This window comes from Bactrocera tryoni, chromosome 4 (assembly GCF_016617805.1).
Source record: "Bactrocera tryoni isolate S06 chromosome 4, CSIRO_BtryS06_freeze2, whole genome shotgun sequence".
In the NCBI taxonomy this organism is placed as follows: domain Eukaryota; kingdom Metazoa; phylum Arthropoda; class Insecta; order Diptera; family Tephritidae; genus Bactrocera; species Bactrocera tryoni.
Window position 1 is genome coordinate 2750598 of NC_052502.1, and position 18097 is coordinate 2768694.

Consider the following 18097-nt stretch of genomic DNA (forward strand, 5'->3'; position numbering starts at 1 on the left):
TTGGAGAGTTCACGGATATTTTCGTATTTGCTTATTTACCCGCCTGTGGTTAGCTGAGTCTATTTGGTTGTTAATTTGGAAATTTAAGTGACTGCAGGAAATTGTTCAACTTATAAATAAACAACTTATATGCCGATATACATATATACATATATATGTATATTCATGATGTAACTTTTACGCGAACATAGAAATGTTGATATTGACTAGAACAATCAATGAATATTCGGATTTTGAATGATAATAAACGTGAGAAGAACTTTAATGGAGGCTAACTAAGATTGATAAAAGGACTGGAGTTTGAAATCACTTGAGAGCAAAGGTATTTGTGTATTGCTCGTGATTTAATACAATTTTCCGATTTTTTCGCAAACCTGCTATTCGGAAAGCTTCTTGCAAACACAACTCCGAGTTGCGAAAAATGGCACGAACAGCAACTCGGGCAGCTAGGGACTGCTCAGCGATTTGTGCGTTTCCCAATGGCCAATTGCCTTGAAGAAGGTAATTTCTCTTTCTGATTTGCCCCAAAATATACAACGCGGCTACGACGCTCATCATCGCCGTCATTGCCGGTAGCTAAATGAAAACTCGAAAGCAGGTACACGGAACGCGGCGATTAGAGAATAGCGCGGATGAACCGAGATAAACATGCAGGCGCTTGTAAGCGGAACGCGGCTAGGCACGCAGCCAAAGACGCCGAGGAAAAACTTTTGCTATTTTTATTTAATTTTGCCATTTTCTCGGTCGTAAATTGTCCCATTGGGAGTTCCGTCGCGCTTTTATTGCAAGAATAAATTGGGCTGGGCGTGCTGGCGTGCCGGCGGGCTCACAGTAAGCTATAGGCAGGCCAATGGCTTCCTCTGCTTTCTGCACGCCTTCGCCCGTCGAGTGCGACAAGTTGGTGCGCCGCCGTCCGCGCCCCTTTGAGTGCTGCTCTCGCCGACATAATCTCTGAATGAAATGTTTTAAATTTAGTTTTACATTCTAATGACATTTGAGTGCTGCCTGGGATGGTTTGCTACGCAAATGCATGTGTGCGGGTGAGTGTGCGTTTGAGCATCTTTGGTAGTCTTCATCCATTTGCTTGAAGACTATTTTTTAATTTTGGGAATTTATTACAAATAATTTGTCAATGTTGTAGGCGCGCTGCGCACTTGACTATTTGCCCGTGTTGTTGCTGTAACGTCCGAAGTATGCAATAACAATGTCTTGGTTGTTGCTTTCGTTGTTTTTGATTCTAAAGCGATTTCGGCATATTTGCTGTGAGGCATTACTAATTGGTGATTATGAGCGGAAATTCCAGTTCGGCAGCAGCAGCCACATTCATTATGCTCACATTTCACAACGAATGATTGCTTTTACCATTTTCTACATTCATCGGACACGCTCGGCATCCAATATCGGGGGGATTTATTTATTGCGCGACAGAACTTTTCTTTCGAGCGGACATAGGCGCGCATGTGGGTGGCGTTGTGCAAGTAGCTGCAGCTCCCCATGACAGTCGTCCATAGTCCATTTGTAGGCCGTTACGCAACACGGCTGTGGAATTTCCGGATGGGTCTTTATTTATTTCAACAGATTAATATTGTCAGCTTCAGTAGAAGCTTTTACTGATTTCTGAGTAACTTTCTGTTTCGGCTGAGAAAACCTTAAATTGCTCGTTTCCCTCTATGTTTTCGATAATTTTATCGTCCGTTTTCCCTTACTCTTCTCAACCGAAATCTATTTGGAATAGTTTTCGATTTAAAACTTTCTCTGGCAGCCGTTTGGTTGTGAAACTTTCTCCATCATGGTAGAAATCGACAAATACAAACACCCGAGTGCTTGTTCTTCTTGTTTTTCGCTCGTCCCTTTAATCCATGCCGGCAACCACCGACCCTTACTTTAAGCAAAACCAACTTTCAGCAACGTCAGAATACCCGAAGGTCTGCAGCGGTGTCTGTCCCTTAAATGCCACATCTTGCGGCTCCATCAACACCGTCGCCAACTGCAGACTAGCTTAAGCCGAGCACTCGGAGACAGCGACAACAAAACTGTGACGGGATAGTCGAAAACAAGGGTGTCGAAATGCAAAAAAGTGAAAAATCGAAACCTAAACTGAAAATGAAGCAAAAGATGTGCGACAACAACCTAGAATGCAATTTCCGCACAGACGTACACATTTCCTGAGCAGAAAACAAAATACAAATGGGGATAAAAGCGAATAATGCACATTGTGAGCGCCTTCCTAAAGCGTTGAACGCCAGCAACAACAAGGAGTGTGCGTCAACAAAAATAAAAAATAGAATTCAATTTCCAAACTAAATTCAACTAAAATGTACGTGTGTGTGTACGGAAAAATGCGAAAATTGTGTTTGGCAAACGCATTAAACTTTCATTTTTCTGTCATAGCAAGGATAATGGAATGCAGTGAGTGTGCTCGTGTGTGGCGAGAGCGCCTAGTGCTGACTCGCGCCAGAGTGAAACGAAAGAGCACGCGCTCTCGCACAGGCCACGCACTCAACGTGCAGCTGGCGAGCCAGCGGACCGGCCGGAGAAGGGGTCGAAGAACGCATTCGAAATCAAAGCGAAAGTTAAAAGCACAAAATGTTGGCTTTCTTTCGGATCATTCGTTTTGCCAGACTTTTTGCATTCCATGACTTTTGCGTTGCATATCTCTGCGCGCACCAAGCTCTTCGAGGCAGGCGCTGAAAACTTTTGCTATGAATTTGTGAATTTGCTCGGTGAGCTCAGCGCAAAAAATGCACATAGCAATCAAAAAGTGACGCCACACAATTGAAAAGTTTTCACCAAAACGAAAAGTAATAAAAATTTCAAAATGCAATAAACCGGAAAATAAAAAGCCTCCACCAACAACAACTACGGCGGCTAATATGCGCTTGATTCTCGCGAATATCTATGCCAAATTTCATATATAGTATATGAGTAAATGCATAAAAATGCATATTGGAAGGCGACTCGGAGCCACTGGACGAGGGCCAACTTGTTCTGTGTGCGCCAAAAAGCGAGCATCAACTTCGCTCTTGCAACAAATTGATGAAGGCGCAAATGTTGTGAAATTCGGGTTATTATTATCATTATTATGTATGAAAATGGCACGTACTTGCGCCAGAGGTTTGTATTGGTGCCCTCCTAAACTATCGTAAGCACTGACTAAAGAGGGCAGCGCCACAAACTGTGGCAAATTGTTTGGTCAAATTTGTTTCGAGCGCATCTCAACTTAGTTTTTGGCCAACACTAACGAATGCAATTGAGGTCAATAGGATGGAACGGCGCTGACGTCAACGGGTGCCTCCGTTATTACACTCCAACGGCATCCTCTTTTGCTGGTAGCCGCAATTAAGCCCTCCATTCTGGCATTTGATTTGGAATTTGCGCATTTGTAAGTTTTATATATGTATGTGTGCACCGACATGTTCCTGATACGGATGTATGTCGCACTGTCTCTTTCCCCGCGTTGTATCCAACGCAAGCTTTTAGTGAAAATTTCACAATTGCGTGCTCAAATCGATGAAGCAGTGGCATGCCTCATTATCTAGAATGGAAAAGGCCACAAATAGCAGAAACCTCTAAGTGTCAAAGGGCCACGTGGACGGGAAGTCATTAGCCTGAAATCAGTGTCTGCGGTGGAGCGAACGGAAAGCCATGAAAAACCATCGCTAGTGCCACTTAAACAAAACAAAAACATTGGCGATGATAACAATTGTAGAAATCAGCAGTGAATGGTCACAAAAACTCGAACCCAAAAGAAAGGCACTTACAACAACCACAGAAAAAATTACAAACATTAAGCTAGTGACGAAAACTGTTGTTGGCCGGGTAATTGTAAACTTGCTGGCGTGTCAGAGTACAATTTGTGTCCAGCACCGAAAACACATATGTACAGACAAAGCACCCATGTGCCTTGCATGAGTGGCTGTCGGCCACCACATTACCCGACAACATTTGTCGAAATCGCCCAACACAGCGAACGAATCACCGCGGAGAGAAAACCTCTTGGACAAACCGCATTTGAAATACTTGCTTCGGTAGTGCGAAAAGATATAAATACAGAGGGGAATGGCAATGAAGAGAGACCTTAAATTCTACAAGTATCTTATCAGAAAATGAAACTCAGATGGCCTCTTTGAGGGCACAACCATCCGAGTTTCCATGCAGATCTGCTGAGAATTACCAGGTATGAGTGTGGGAAGAAGGCAATTAGGAGTGAAAACGGGCATCCTCGACCACAGAAATTGCAAGATTTCAGCGTTTACAGCAAAAACCATAACACAGATTGGAACAAATCGGCCCAGTTGCTCCCAACCCAATACCTAGTTATTCAATATCAAGCGTGCCCTAACTTGAAACACTTCCAAGTGTTGAAGGCTGGTTGTTTAATATAGTATGTGTGAAATATTTAACAAGAAGTGGGTAGCGAAGATAGCAGACTTTAGCGGATTATAGAAGACACCCATGTTACCTCGAAGAAACATTTGACATCAGTTCGTAGTAAGTTACATGAATGAAAGGAGTGAAGAATAGAAATTGGTCTAATTAGCCTCTTTTGAAATCGCTCTGACTATCTTTCTAACACCATACTATGGCATTACCCCATTTTGAAAACCTTCTGATAAGCTGTAAAATAGCTTACAAAGATGGGCGAAGAAGTATCTAATTCGCGAATAGAGGAAAGGACCAAAGAAGAAGCACTCCAATTCTAAAGCACTCTAAGTACTTTGATTTCCTTCCCCCGAAGGCTCTCCTCAACTGTTTACATCTGACGCTCTCGCATTCTCGTTATTTGATTTTCTTAATTTGGCGATATTCCGTAGAATATTTGTCTATCACTTTAGAAAATATATTCTTCCTTCGGGCGAAACTATTTAAATGTCTCAACCGGCGACGGACCCACACACACATGGCATGGATTTGTATAGGATTATCGGAACAAATCGCGCCGCCACGTGAAAGCGACTCACGGCACAGGGGGGTGCACGGCCTCAGCGAACACTGTCCACACACATACACACACAAACGGCCGGAGTGCGCAAGAGTGTGTGACCGAGCAAACATAAAATCAATTTTGATCCCTCAAGGACTGTGCTTGTTGATTTGTTGTTGTAGAAGAGCAGATGTGCGACGAACACAACGAGGATTACGCACAGCACATGTGATACACATACATATGCACGTTAGGGTTGTACAACATATTATATCTGCCGAGTTGCATTATTGGATTTGGCTGCATGAAAGTGCTGTGTGTGCAGCGTTTGCAGCCGCGGCCAGGCAATTGCACCTAATTTCTATGGACGTGCAATTTGAACAGATTGGCGTTGTTTGACATCGCCTGTCACCCGAAGTTTCGCCATGATGTAAGTGCCGCCTTGTTTGTATGTGTGTTTACTTGTGCAACTGTGCAACTGTGCGTGCCACATTTGTGTCGCTGCCACGTATGCCTTGCTCATGCTGACTGAATCGTGAACTTTATAGCCGCTCATGGCGTGTTTCATTCGGCCCGCTTGCAGCACAAATTATTTATGTTGCACACACCATCGCATCACATGCAATTTGTTTTATATTCATAATTTTTAAAGCAAAATTTAAAATCTACATATTAAATAATCGTAAAATGGCAAAAAACGAGCATAACCGCAGAGTGCGTATGAATTATGTGGCATGTTGCAAGCCACACAGCATACAGCACACCCTTAGTGGCGCCTGCTCTTCGCATCGACGCAAGGCAAATAACTTTTATTTTATTTCCCCTCTGTGTTCTGTATTTTTATTTTTTGGTTGTTTTCCTTTGACATATTTTACGCTTTTTACACCACTTTATGAATCTGCTGCCAAGTTGCGGTCCCAACTACAGTCGCTATTGTTGTCGTCGTCGTCGCTGTTTGTTCCGTTTTCTAGTTGGACCATCGTACACAGTTAGAAATTGTAGCTGAGGTCTGATACAGTCTCGGGCGACAAATTCTTACTTTTAAATAGAATAGAGCTGAACCAGACGCGAAAAACAACAAAAAAACTAAGTTATTCAGTCAAATAAATATCAGATTTTACATGAATTTGGGAAAATCAATCAGTTGCCTAAGTCAAAAGAGTTTATTCTTGTATTCTTGTTTTAGGTGACATCTGTAGTTGGTAAAATTTTATTTATAATTCTATTCATTTGTTTCAGGACTAAAAACTTAAAACGACAAAACCACAAGAAAATTAAGCTGGCATAATTCTCATAGAACTTATTTTGTGGACTAACCTATTTTATCTGCTCATTATCGCACAGGTCTAACTTCTGCCACATTATGGGATGGTAGGATAGGACGAAATTTTGAGAATTTTAATACTTTCCGAACATGTTGCTGTTCTTCGCGTTCTACTCTTAACAATCCATTCAGTTATTCTGAATGGTAAGAGTTCAAAATTAGGTGGCCATTTCCTAAAATTCTCCAGCCTGAAACTAGAGAATCCTATTTTTAACTGTGTAAATAGCACGAGCATGCCGTAGGTATTTGTTGTAGTTGGCTTTTGACTTTGCTTCCTCCTCTGGTGGCGGGCTGTTTTCGCATTCTTTGTTTTAGCAAGAAAAACAAAGTGATTTTTTATCGTCTTTGGAAAATATTTCACTTTTTATTACCCAATTTACTGGTATCATCGTGCAACACAGCAGCGCAACCATGCAACACCAAAAGGCAGCGAAGCAACTAAAATTAAATGAAAAGCAAGGTTACTGCGACGGCAAAGGGCAGAGGAGGTGGAAAATGAATTGTGAAACAAAAATTCAGGACTTTGACGCAAAAAATTATTTATGCGATTTTCACAGCCCGCACCAGCGCAGCTCCCCCTTTTGTTCGGCCGCCGCTTACGCCGTCCTGGATTGGTCTGAAATATGGCATGAACTGCTCCTGCAAGCGTTTGTGCTTGCACCGTTTTTTACTGGAAAATTAAGCCATTTTGCAACTTAACTTTCTTCAATTGCAGTCAACTGAAATGTTGCACGTAATACCTTTCGCAAATGATCGCGAGGTATCCACTAATATTGCCTAATTGTCTATTTCGATACTTTGCACCTTCTTGTTCTCAAATGGAACTCTTTATTTCTCACTTTCGTTTTGACCCAATTAATCCACACACTTCTGTTGCATTGCTGTGCATCAAGAGCTTTGGTGGCACGATTCATCTCCTTTACGGCGAGGCGCGTGGCTTGTAAAATCCCACAGCGCTTCAGAGATGTTGTTTTCGTTGCGAAGGCGATTCGCGTAAAAAGCGAAGATTTACAGTTCGTTGAGAGGCTTTGGCCAAGGTGAAGAAGCGGTGGCAGCCAGCCACTTGGAATTCCATAGAATTCATTCACATATATTATACTATATTTCAAATTTCCCCGTTCTACATCCTGCCGGCTTGCCAGCGCTGTACGCGTTTCGCCTTAGCGTTTAGATTTGAATAAATTAATGAAGTGCCTCTGAAGCGTTTCATAATTTTAGCCGTTTACCCGGCCCTTCTTCACAGGCCTATATACATATTTATTTTGTTTTAATCAGCTTCCGATACGTTGCGGCGTGTTTTCAATTGCTGCGGCTTCTTTCGTACTTGGAAGTATGATTTATGCTTTGTGGCAGGAAGTGTTTCGCGTACTCGCTGCCACCGTAATACACCCCCTTGTAATGCTGTTGCTTATTCGAGTGATTTAAGAAGTGTTTGCTGCCGTTACGCTTGGTTAGTAGATAAAAATCGGCGCTTCCATACTGGCCTGGGACCTTCACTCGGCCGTGCCTATGTTTTCGTTCCCGAATTTTATTTTGCTGTGTTTTTCGTTTTTTGTTTTGTTTTGTACAGCTTTACATTGACGCTTCGTAGAGATTTTCCACTTCAACCGTTTTCGGGGAGTCTTGAGTTTTGTAGGATGAAGTAATTTTAGGGAGATTTATGGCATTTGTCGCCAGTGAGGCATTCTAATTGCGCCCAAGAGCCAAGGTTTTCTACGCCACTCATTCGTTTTCTGGTTTATGCGTTTTATTTCAAATTTACCTGGTAGTAATTATTACGTATTAAAGAGTTTCCTCTTAACGTCCGCGTGAAGAGTCGATTCTCAGTAATATCTTCTTTTAGCTTCGTAAAAGCAATCATTAAGCGTTTAATGGGCTGAGTTCAGCGAAAACCCCATCGTCACGGAAGGCATCAACAGGCATTATTCTGGAATGCAACTACGCCACAGCAGAAATCGGTAGCTTGGCGCTTTCGCTCACGAGTGCGGCAGTATGCAAAACAAGAATAAAGCCACATAACACAATACTCCAGAAGTCAAGTGGTCATGTGGTGGCATAAACAATTGGCAGTGGAACAACGAGGAAGCTGCGTGGCAACAACAGCAACATTCTCTGGAAGGGTCGGTGGTGGGAAGCGTGGAACTGGGGCAAACTGTGAGTCGTTAAGTTTTGCAAAGTGAGTTGAAAAAATGCTGTCGGAATTATTGTTGCACCTTCACAGCGTTAAAGTGCTTCTTGTGGCAGCCACAATTTGGAAATGTTGTGCAGACCGAAGTGGCAAATTAAATACAAGTGGCAGTAAAGAAGATGATGACGTTGATGTCGAAGAACGCTGCGGGTGACTTGAACAGAATGAAGCTGCACTTTATTCTCTTCTTTTTCTCTGTTTCCAAGTCTGACACGGTATCGTTAGGGTGCAACATACAAATACTGGAACAGAAAAAAACAGCGGCATAACATTCCTACTTGTAAGGAGAGGAGGATGTGATTTGAACACGTATTTTCACAAAAATGTTCGCAATATTCTCGCTGCACTGCTTCTGTAGGTATTTCGATTAGAAACACACTTATGTGTCAGTCCATTCAACAATGACACATCACATGACCCACCGAAGCTTTTGCCACATCAACTTCAAGCCAGCCCGACCCAAATGCAGCAGCCTCTTCCTTTCTCCTTCACACTTGCCCCGCTGCTGCAATTATATCTACTTCATATCCCCACTCGGCCACCCCATTCCCCGTATGTCCATCTACATTCCCAAGTGCATACTTGTGTGTGTTGTGCAACATTTTCATCATATTCTGCACCATCATAAATCACTTCGAGTATTTTTAGTTGCTGTCGAGATAGACAGCGTCTTTTCGCCAACGTCTTCTTTCTCTGCAAATGCTTATGTGACCCGTGTTCGCCTCAACTCTCTCCTCTCATAGCAGAGCCGCTTCTCACATGTCGTTCGTTTCCCTGCACACTTTCCATTACTTCATTCACCCATCTGTTCAGGTAGCATCCTCTCATCTGTTGCAAAATTCACACGGTCATCCAGGCAAGCTAACTCACCGACCGCCTCAGATGACGCGTCGTCGGTCGGTGCGCTCCGTCGGCACTTCCATTTAGCATTGGCTGTCGCTTCATTTTTCTTGTGTGTGTGTGTGTTCAACTGCAAGAGTCTACGTCCGCCTGTGACGTCCTTCCGTCATTGTTACTAATTTGCGCTTAAGTTGTTGTTTGTTTCGTTTATTATTAATGGTTTGGATTTTATCCTGTCATGTCTCCATGTTTTGCTCTACAATTCCCTTTCCACATGGTTTGTTGCAAGTTTTTGTTTTTAGTTTAGCATAGAACTGTTTTCCTGCCACAAAGGTAATCAACACAAGTGTTTCATTTCACATTTTAATGCTGTTTTTCGCGTTCTTTCGCGAACCTTGGGTATACATTTGCTTGAAACGTTTTTGTATTTTGTTGCCTTGTCTGCTTCTTACAGCATCAGGTAAGATTTGTACATATGTATATATCTACCCACGACTCGATCAAAGAAACTCAGGTAATAGCTGCGATCACTTTGAATGCTTTGAAAACACAAGGGATGCTCTCCTCAGGCGAGAAGTACTTAGAGTATCTACATATTTTTCATTTCGAAGGAAATTTCAGTTTACGATTGAGCGAAAAAGCCAAAGCAAAATAAATAAGTACTGGGTGCGTCAAAATTCAAAGAAATTCTAAATAAATAAACATTTGCAAAGTAATGCAAGATTTCTGTCAGTCATTGCAGTTTTCTCCGTCCAATCTCTCTATCTTGCCCCATCTTCTAGTTTAGTGTCAAATGCTTTAAAACAAGGTATAAGTATAAGTAAATCGCATCTCTAGCCAGCTATCGAAATGATTTAATATTTTTTAACACTTCAGTTATTAAAACAATACAATTAATTCATAATTCCCTTCATATGTTCGATGCACCAAGTTGGATTTTCGTCGGCTGCCGACGGCTAAATCTGTATATGCAAATTCAGATAACTCGGTTGAATAAAGCAACAACCGTACCCTAAAAACTTAAAAATAAACAATTTAGTGGAAAAAATTGCAGTTCGACATCCCAATAATTTTTATGGCAAAAAAACAAATACGAAAATAGCAACAAAGCTAAAAACTTCATCAAAATCTCAATCTAAGCTCAAGAATCCTCGGGCCGGTTCCTCCAACATGTCTAAAACTATTACTTATGTACTTTGTTATAATAAGTTCAGGGCTATTGATTGTTATTGTAAACAAATTTGGGTAACACAATGTACATTCTAGTTATGAGATTTTTGCAAGAAAAGCAAATCAAACAACATCTTTTTTATTCAAAAACGATTACAAAGGTGAAAAGCATCAATGAAATGAAAGAATTTGGACTCTCAAATATTTTCATTTCTGTCGAATTCCGACGGAACATTAAAATCGAAACTTCCGCTGTTTGAATCTACAACTCCAACTCAAACTGCCATTATGACCTTCAATAATATAAGTACATTTAATACACAAATAAGTATATATTATTTTAATAAAAACGCCTTTAGATGACAACGATGTTATACTCTAAAAGTATGCCCCACTTCTTCATTTAAATTAAATTAATTCCTGACTTAGCTTAACCGAGATATTGCCAATTAATTAGTGCGGAAAATTACCAAAATAAGTTAAATAGACTTTGAGAATCAAAGAAGTTATAGTCGGTCGTCAAAAGAAGTCTCTAAAATTTTCTGTGACAAAATCTAAGAGGTCTGTTTACAAAATTTTGTTTGGAACTGAACGTTACCTCATTAAAAGATTGCTTCCAGTCAGCATTGTATTTGCTTTCAATCAATCACAAAAAGAGAATAACTATTTATAAATAGAAATAAAAAAGCTTGTGTTGAATTCTTCATATTTCAAGCGGCAAGTCAGAGAGTGTGCAGCCACTAAATGCACACCCGCTTTCGTAACGGAGCTTCCCCATTGCTTAAATGCGGGAATCGCTTATCGAATGTAATTCGCCGCTCCAAGCAGTCTCGAACAATAATTTTGTAAAATTAATTTTCATAAGGGGGAGGCGATATAGCTGTTCGGCTGTCTTGCTAAATGAACTCATGTCGAACTTTTGCTTCCGCACCCCCCATCGAACGCCATGACAACCACATCGCGCGCGGGCATATACTATTGTTGCGTGTTTTCGATAATGATAACTGTGTTTCGTCGAGAATTATATGTGGTGCTGTTCCGAGCAGCGCTGGCGGCGTTTGTCGAGCATTCAGCGTACAGAATTCGAGGATAATACGAGGATATAATTAGAGTTGCGAGTATAATGTGTTTGTTTTAGTTGTTGGGTTGTTGTGTTACTTTTGTATTCTTTTGTAGAGTTTTTGTGTTGCAAATGTGACACTTCTTCAACAACAACAACAAAGTTAAAGTATACAAATAAAATCGACCTACATTTCTTTATCACGCTTCAAGATGGATCCACTTTTCTTGATGTAGCTTATTCGTTTGACTTCGTTTCCGAAGAATTCGTTAATCATTAATTTCTATATTTGTACATATGTACGGCGATATATGCAAATGTAGACCATGTAGTCTTTCGCTTTTAAGACTGCTCGAATCACAATTATTTATCCAATTTCACTGAGGCAATATTTCGGGATATTTTCAATTCACTTCGATTTTGATTCGTTTGGCATGTTTTGCTTTTCGATAATTTTTCGTGTTCTGTTTCACAAACTGATAGATACACACGCAACTGCCACAAGAATTTTCATAAGTCGCGTATGTAATCACCGAGATATTTGTATTTTTATGGCGTTTTCGCACTTTATTTTCACACAACACAACTTCTTTCTCACTTCGAGGATTTGGCGAACAGAAATTGGAATATTTCGTAATGGCTGCGCGTTTGTTACTGCCATCGGTGGCAAAGTGCACAGATTTGGTTTGTGAGGCATGCACAATTTGGTTGCCTCTTTGTCGTTTACACTCGTAGCATCTTTCTCGTTAATCGAACATTTCGCTGTGTTTTGTGGCGACGCTAAATGAATTTGTTGCACATGTTGTTTGGTTTCACTGCCACAACTTGGATGCACCTACACCTGTTCACACAATCCCGCCGTATAGCAGGTCTGAGATTTACTGCAGTTTTTCTGAATCTTTACTAAACCTGTGGTTGCATCAGAGAAAACGCGCGACCAGCAGCGGCGCGACCACCACTTACGAAACGCGTCCAAACGAACCGACGAATAACACAAAACTGAACCGAGTTGTTGAGTTGCTCAAATGCGCCAGCGGCGACGGCCGTGGCAGAGACGACGGCAGCGGCAGCATAGAGCGAGCGCACAACGTCTGTTAGAGGCCCGCATACGGGCAGAGCACATAAATATAACCAGTAGGTTGTAAGTTCTCAGATACGGAGTACGGTAGTAACAGTAGTTGGCTGCAGCGGCATCTGATATCAGTTGCTTTGACTTCGGCGTCGGCGTTGTAGTGCTGTTTACAATCCAATTGGCTGCTCTCGCCGCTCCAGCGCTCTCTGCACTCCGCGACAGATACAACACACTTTGTTGCATGTATCTTTCGTCTGTTCGCCCGCGCTGCCGTTGTTTTCATCCACGAACTTCCGCTTTTCGCTTACGTCGTTTCCGATTGCATTACAGCATTTGCATTGTCGTTTGACACTTTTGTTGTTTTATTCTGCTCGCGCTGAAACTTTCTGTTATTATTCAGTGAGCGTCAGCACTGTGCCATGCGCGCTCTCTGAGAGTACATGGTCGTGTTTATTGACTAACTTATGTTTACATACAAAGGCTTGAACGATTATGCCTCGTCGCGCATCTGGCAGATACAAATTTCAGCGGGTTATGGCAAACGCTTGACTTGCTCGCTGGATAGGATTGTAACGATTTGTTTGTGTTTACTTGTACGCATGTACTGGCGCGCGAGTGCACCCCATCTACCGCGCCCACCACAGACTATCCACTTTCTTCCAAACGATTAATGACCGAAGAGCATTGCGAGGCAAAAAAAACGCTCAGCTGTTTAACGATTGATAGAGTCAGTTATTGGTGCATAACTGTTGCAATTCCGCGCCTTCTCTTTTTTAATATTAATTGCAACGAAGTGCGCCCTATTAAAAAAATTGGCTGTCGTATAATTATAAATTGTTTATTATATAAAGTTTCGATTCTACTGAGAATGCTCCTCTCGCTTTCTCTCGTTACCTGTTAAATACAGAATAACTACGCGAGATTGCTTTTGAAAGGTTTAACAACATTATCTGGCTCTACTCTCCTAGCATGGTTACTTCAACCTCTTTTGTATAACAGTTATGCTCAAAACACAATTTATACCAGTTATTGCACCCTGTTAAGTGCTCCAAAGCAGAAGAGAAAACTACTTAATTCCGCATGTTTCTACAGTTCTACGCGCAACACGAGTACATGCTCTCCTTTCAGAGAGGAGAGTCCTTCCTATTGGCTTCATGAACAAAGAGTTTTATACCATTTTATAGACTTGTGTTATTGAGCACGGAAGCCAATGAACATCAGCACTTCGAGGTTCAGTTCTTTACTGTGTTCCTTCATCGCTAGGGTTACACAATGTGGAACTCCGCTGCTTTATGGAACTCATTTATGACACTTTCGAATATTTACATACATATACATGTACATAGCTGAAATGATACACATACAAATATACATTTATATGTGTTGAAATGAAATTGGTCATCAGCTTGAGAGAAAACTCTTTCACCTGTTGGGCGCTTTTTCGTCTTCAATGTTCGAAACGCGAACGCTGGCTCTGACGAAAGAAACGATGCAAAAGGAGAAAATGAGATCCGATCTTCGTAAATTTGAAACAACAAGCATTTTGTCGTTCCCCTCCGAACGATTGTCGTTTAAAAAGTGTTAAGGGACTTAATAAGCACTCAGAGGCACATTCAAAAATTTGAATGCAATAAGCGGCGCTCTCAGGCATATAATAGGATCAGCATCGATTTGAGAGGGGATAGCGTTGACAGCTTAAGTTGAGAGTTACAGCGATTATTCTGTCATAGGACGGCAGCTCAATCATTTTTGACATTCCACTCAGCAAGGCCCAACTACAAACATTGAGCATAGCAACAACAAAAGAGTGTCAACGAACAGATAAAAAATTAATTGTCGATGTTAATTGAAGTAGCGGCGAATAGATACCGTGCTCGGTCATCCATAATGAACTGCGACAGCACAAGGCACCGGCTCGTAATTCACACCCCTCTGAAGTGTGAGCGAGAAAGGGAGGGCAGCAAGAGACGTAGTCAGATGGAGATGCATTGGCATCAGTGAGAACATTGAACAATTGGAAGCAATGCATCATAACCGTTGCCAGAATAAACCGTTGCATCAAATTTACGGCAGATGTAGTTGCCTCGACTCGGCCGCGTTGACCACAGCTGGAGACTGCCGAACAACCAATACTGGAATCCCCAAGACAAGCGTCAAGCTCTTCGCAGGTCATGTGCTTACTCTTGCTCAATGCCGATGTGTGTGTATGTACAGTGTTATGAAGTGTAATTATCAACTCGAAAGTTGTAGATATCCAATTACCTTGTGAAAGATAAACAGAAACACGCTGTTCAATGAGCTGGGATCGCTGTTTTATTTATTTACTTACGGTTTTTATGGGCTCACATTGAGATGGTGTTGGTGTCAGTGTGTTTGTTGACACCAGAAGATAAATGAGTCGAATTAAGAAGACACACATAGCCACTTAGAGGGAGCTGGAATACACAAGGCTCTTGCGCATGCGCACAGCGCTATGAGTCAGTTATGGCCTGTAGCGTTTCACCTTCGCGTGACGAAGTAAACTAGCAAAGCAACAACATGGCAACGATGTCTCTATTAGGTATTGCCTCAACTCAACGGTGCAAGTATGACCAAGATTTGTAATTAATTTATCTAAGAAATGTAGCTGTGAGTTCCGGAATCACTGGCGGATTCTTGCTGCGTTGTCTTCGTCGTGCAAATATTATTCTACCACACTGAACTATCAAACGTGCTTTAATTGGCCTTTTATTAAAAAATCGGAGCTCGTGAGTAGGTACGGAAGCGCATTCCTAATTGGACGCACTAACAACCCGGGAAAGCCTAATATCCCATATGTATATGGATGTTTACATACTGGCGATTTATGCATGCACAAACGCATATACGGCGCTGTTTGCACCAAAGACAAACCAAGCAGACACTAATTGCTCCACTTTCAGCTAATCTTCCATCTGAGTTGTGGTTGGATTTCTGGTATTAATGCTCGCTATTTTGCATACAGACAGGATTAGAAGGAAGCCGGCACTCACTCCCTCCTCCCCTCCCTCCGTAATTCCTTTGAGCAGCATAGCGGCAGCAACAGATGGCCGAGACGGCTCAGCGTCATCGGGCGTCGTTCACTGCTAGGACATTAGCAAATACATATTATTATCGGTTTAGCGATAATTTATGCCAACTCAATGCGAAAGCGAATGTCGAACTCCTGGTTAAGGACTTTGGCCAGCTTGTAGGTGCGAAGGGAGAGTGCGAGGGGTTGTGGGCTTTAGTGCCAGTTATACGACTTAAACCGATTCGAATATGAATTTACCAATTATGATACAGCATATTTGTGCAAAATCCATCCAACAACAACAACACCGGCTCGAGAGTAGTTAAACCGCAGCGATAACTTTACCCTTACGTTACCCAACAAACACGAATGCCATGTAAAACTGTCGAGCACAAAAACAACAAGTACAAATGCACAAAAAACAATATTGTAGGAATTAAGTAAACAAAACCGATTATGAGCATAGGCGGGCAAGCAATCCAAAGTGGTCCTTGCTGCAGCCGTCGGGGTTGTGGTGGCCGACAAGGCGATCACTCAAAGCGGAACGATTCGAGCGGGGAGACACTAAATTTGCAATTGCTAAAGTATCGAAGATGAATTGAGAAGAATTGAAGAATCATTGCCTAGCTGCGGTGGATGGATAGATTACAATGTGTGCTGGGACGGCGTATGTGAAGTGGGAATGGCGACAAAAGAGGCTGTTGCACACACACAAAGCCACATGCAATTTCTTGGTGAGGCGATTGTGCGTGCGAATGCATTTGAAGTCGGCATTTGAATAAAAACTGATTAGAACTAGAATGGTTAACGGTAAAACAATTTATGCTTAAAACTTCTAGCAAATATTCGATCCACATGAATTTCCCTTTGGCTGGAATTTATAGAAATTAATTTCAATTTAAAGCTATGCGAACTTCAGCATGAGACAGCACCCAAAAAATACTTTAGCACATTTCAAATCAATGGAAAGTATCACTGCGGCCTCTGGCAAGACCTTTGGTGTGCGGCGGCAAGCAAAAACCAAACGGACATTGTCGTCCTTCGTGTTCTTGCCGCTGGTGTGCGTGTGGGCAAATGATGTGTAACGTGCCACATGCCACATATGGAAACAAGAGCGATTGGCTGGCCGGGCGGCCGGCTCACATTCCCGGCCGATGAAACCGTTAATGCATTTGCGCCTTTCTTCGTTTTGCGTCGTTTGTCTGACGCCGGTTGCACTACGTTGACAGCAGAAGTGGAAACATTCGAATTTTATTGCTCAACCGTGGGATTATTGTAATGAATTGCATCTTTCGTCTTTTTGACTGCGACCGACCCACTACACCCACGGATCCCATCTGAGTGCAGCCATGTTGCAATGTCTGCTGATCTATGGCGTCTCCAAGCTTTATGTTGGCAGGCACTGGAGCCGCAAAAATACGGAGGCATTGAACGTGGCACCCCGAACACGTACATTATTCGCTGCTTAATACTCGGTTTCAGATTCAAGTGTGAGTGCAAAGAGGAAAGGAAAACATGCAGGAATATAAATGCGTTGCATCAGCCTTGGGATGTACACAACTCAAGACGAAAAGATTCTGGTTCAGACCCAGAAGCATAATTTGCCTACAGACCCTTTCCCCAACACACGTTGATCATGAACACCTAAGCCGAAGCCAATTCAAGCAGGTACATACACATCCAGCAGCAGCAGCATTAGTTTGTTTAGACAATTCGACTTTTAAATACCGTTAGAGGCAGCGCACCATGCCAAAATCAATACGAATTGTGAAATTTAAATTTAAAAATGTGAAAATTAAATACTCCACAAAAGGCGCCTCCATTAGAGATGCCATACCGTTGACTTGCATAGAGGTAAAGCAATCAATTTCAATGGAAGATTGAAGATTAATATTGTGTTTTTTTATCAGCTTCACTTTGAATTGAAAAGAACAAAATAAGTTATGAACTGAAACTGCAACCTTTTGATGCATTGTCCGCTAACGTTGGGCAACTGAAGGCGTATTAGCAGCAACAAATGACAATGTTCAACTTCCTTAAGAACTCCCAACTCTTACACTCGGAACTAAATGACTTCGCATGTGACACACCGAAAGTTAGTGCCGAGTATCTTTACTACCACAACGCACAAGTATGAAATGGATATGGACAGTTAAAGAACCGAAACAGTGCAGACAAGTGGGGCCCAAGCCTTTGAATGTTGAAAACGTCTCTTTCTATAAGTAGCTTGCCAGTGGCCTTGGCTCTGTAGCGAAAGAGCTCTTGAATGGCTGCCGGCACAAACTCATAATAGTTCACAATGCAAGATTCACAATAAACTGCAAAGGTAATAAAATACACCGAAGAAACTGCGCCAACACGAGTATAATAAGATGTAAGGATGATATTTTCGCCAGAATTAACTGACGCCCTCGCCTTTACTGTCCTCGCGTCCAGCCGTCCACTTGGCAAGCCTGCGTTCGTGTATGTGCTTCCGTGATGTCCTGTT

General features: G+C 42.0%; 1 protein-coding gene across 4 annotated transcripts in view; it reads right to left on the reverse strand.

Moving 5' to 3' along the window:
• LOC120774914 (teneurin-a) overlaps window positions 1-18097 on the reverse strand; it is a 226763-nt gene that overhangs the window by 153604 nt on the left and 55062 nt on the right. For 2 of the 4 annotated variants that reach the window (XM_040104790.1, XM_040104789.1), the window contains exon 1: window positions 11698-12469. The exons of the other annotated variants lie outside the window; for them this stretch is intronic. The gene's annotated coding sequence lies outside the window, so the exon portion shown is untranslated. Of the gene's footprint in view, window positions 1-11697; window positions 12470-18097 lie in introns of those variants that run through there. 4 annotated transcript variants of the gene reach the window in all.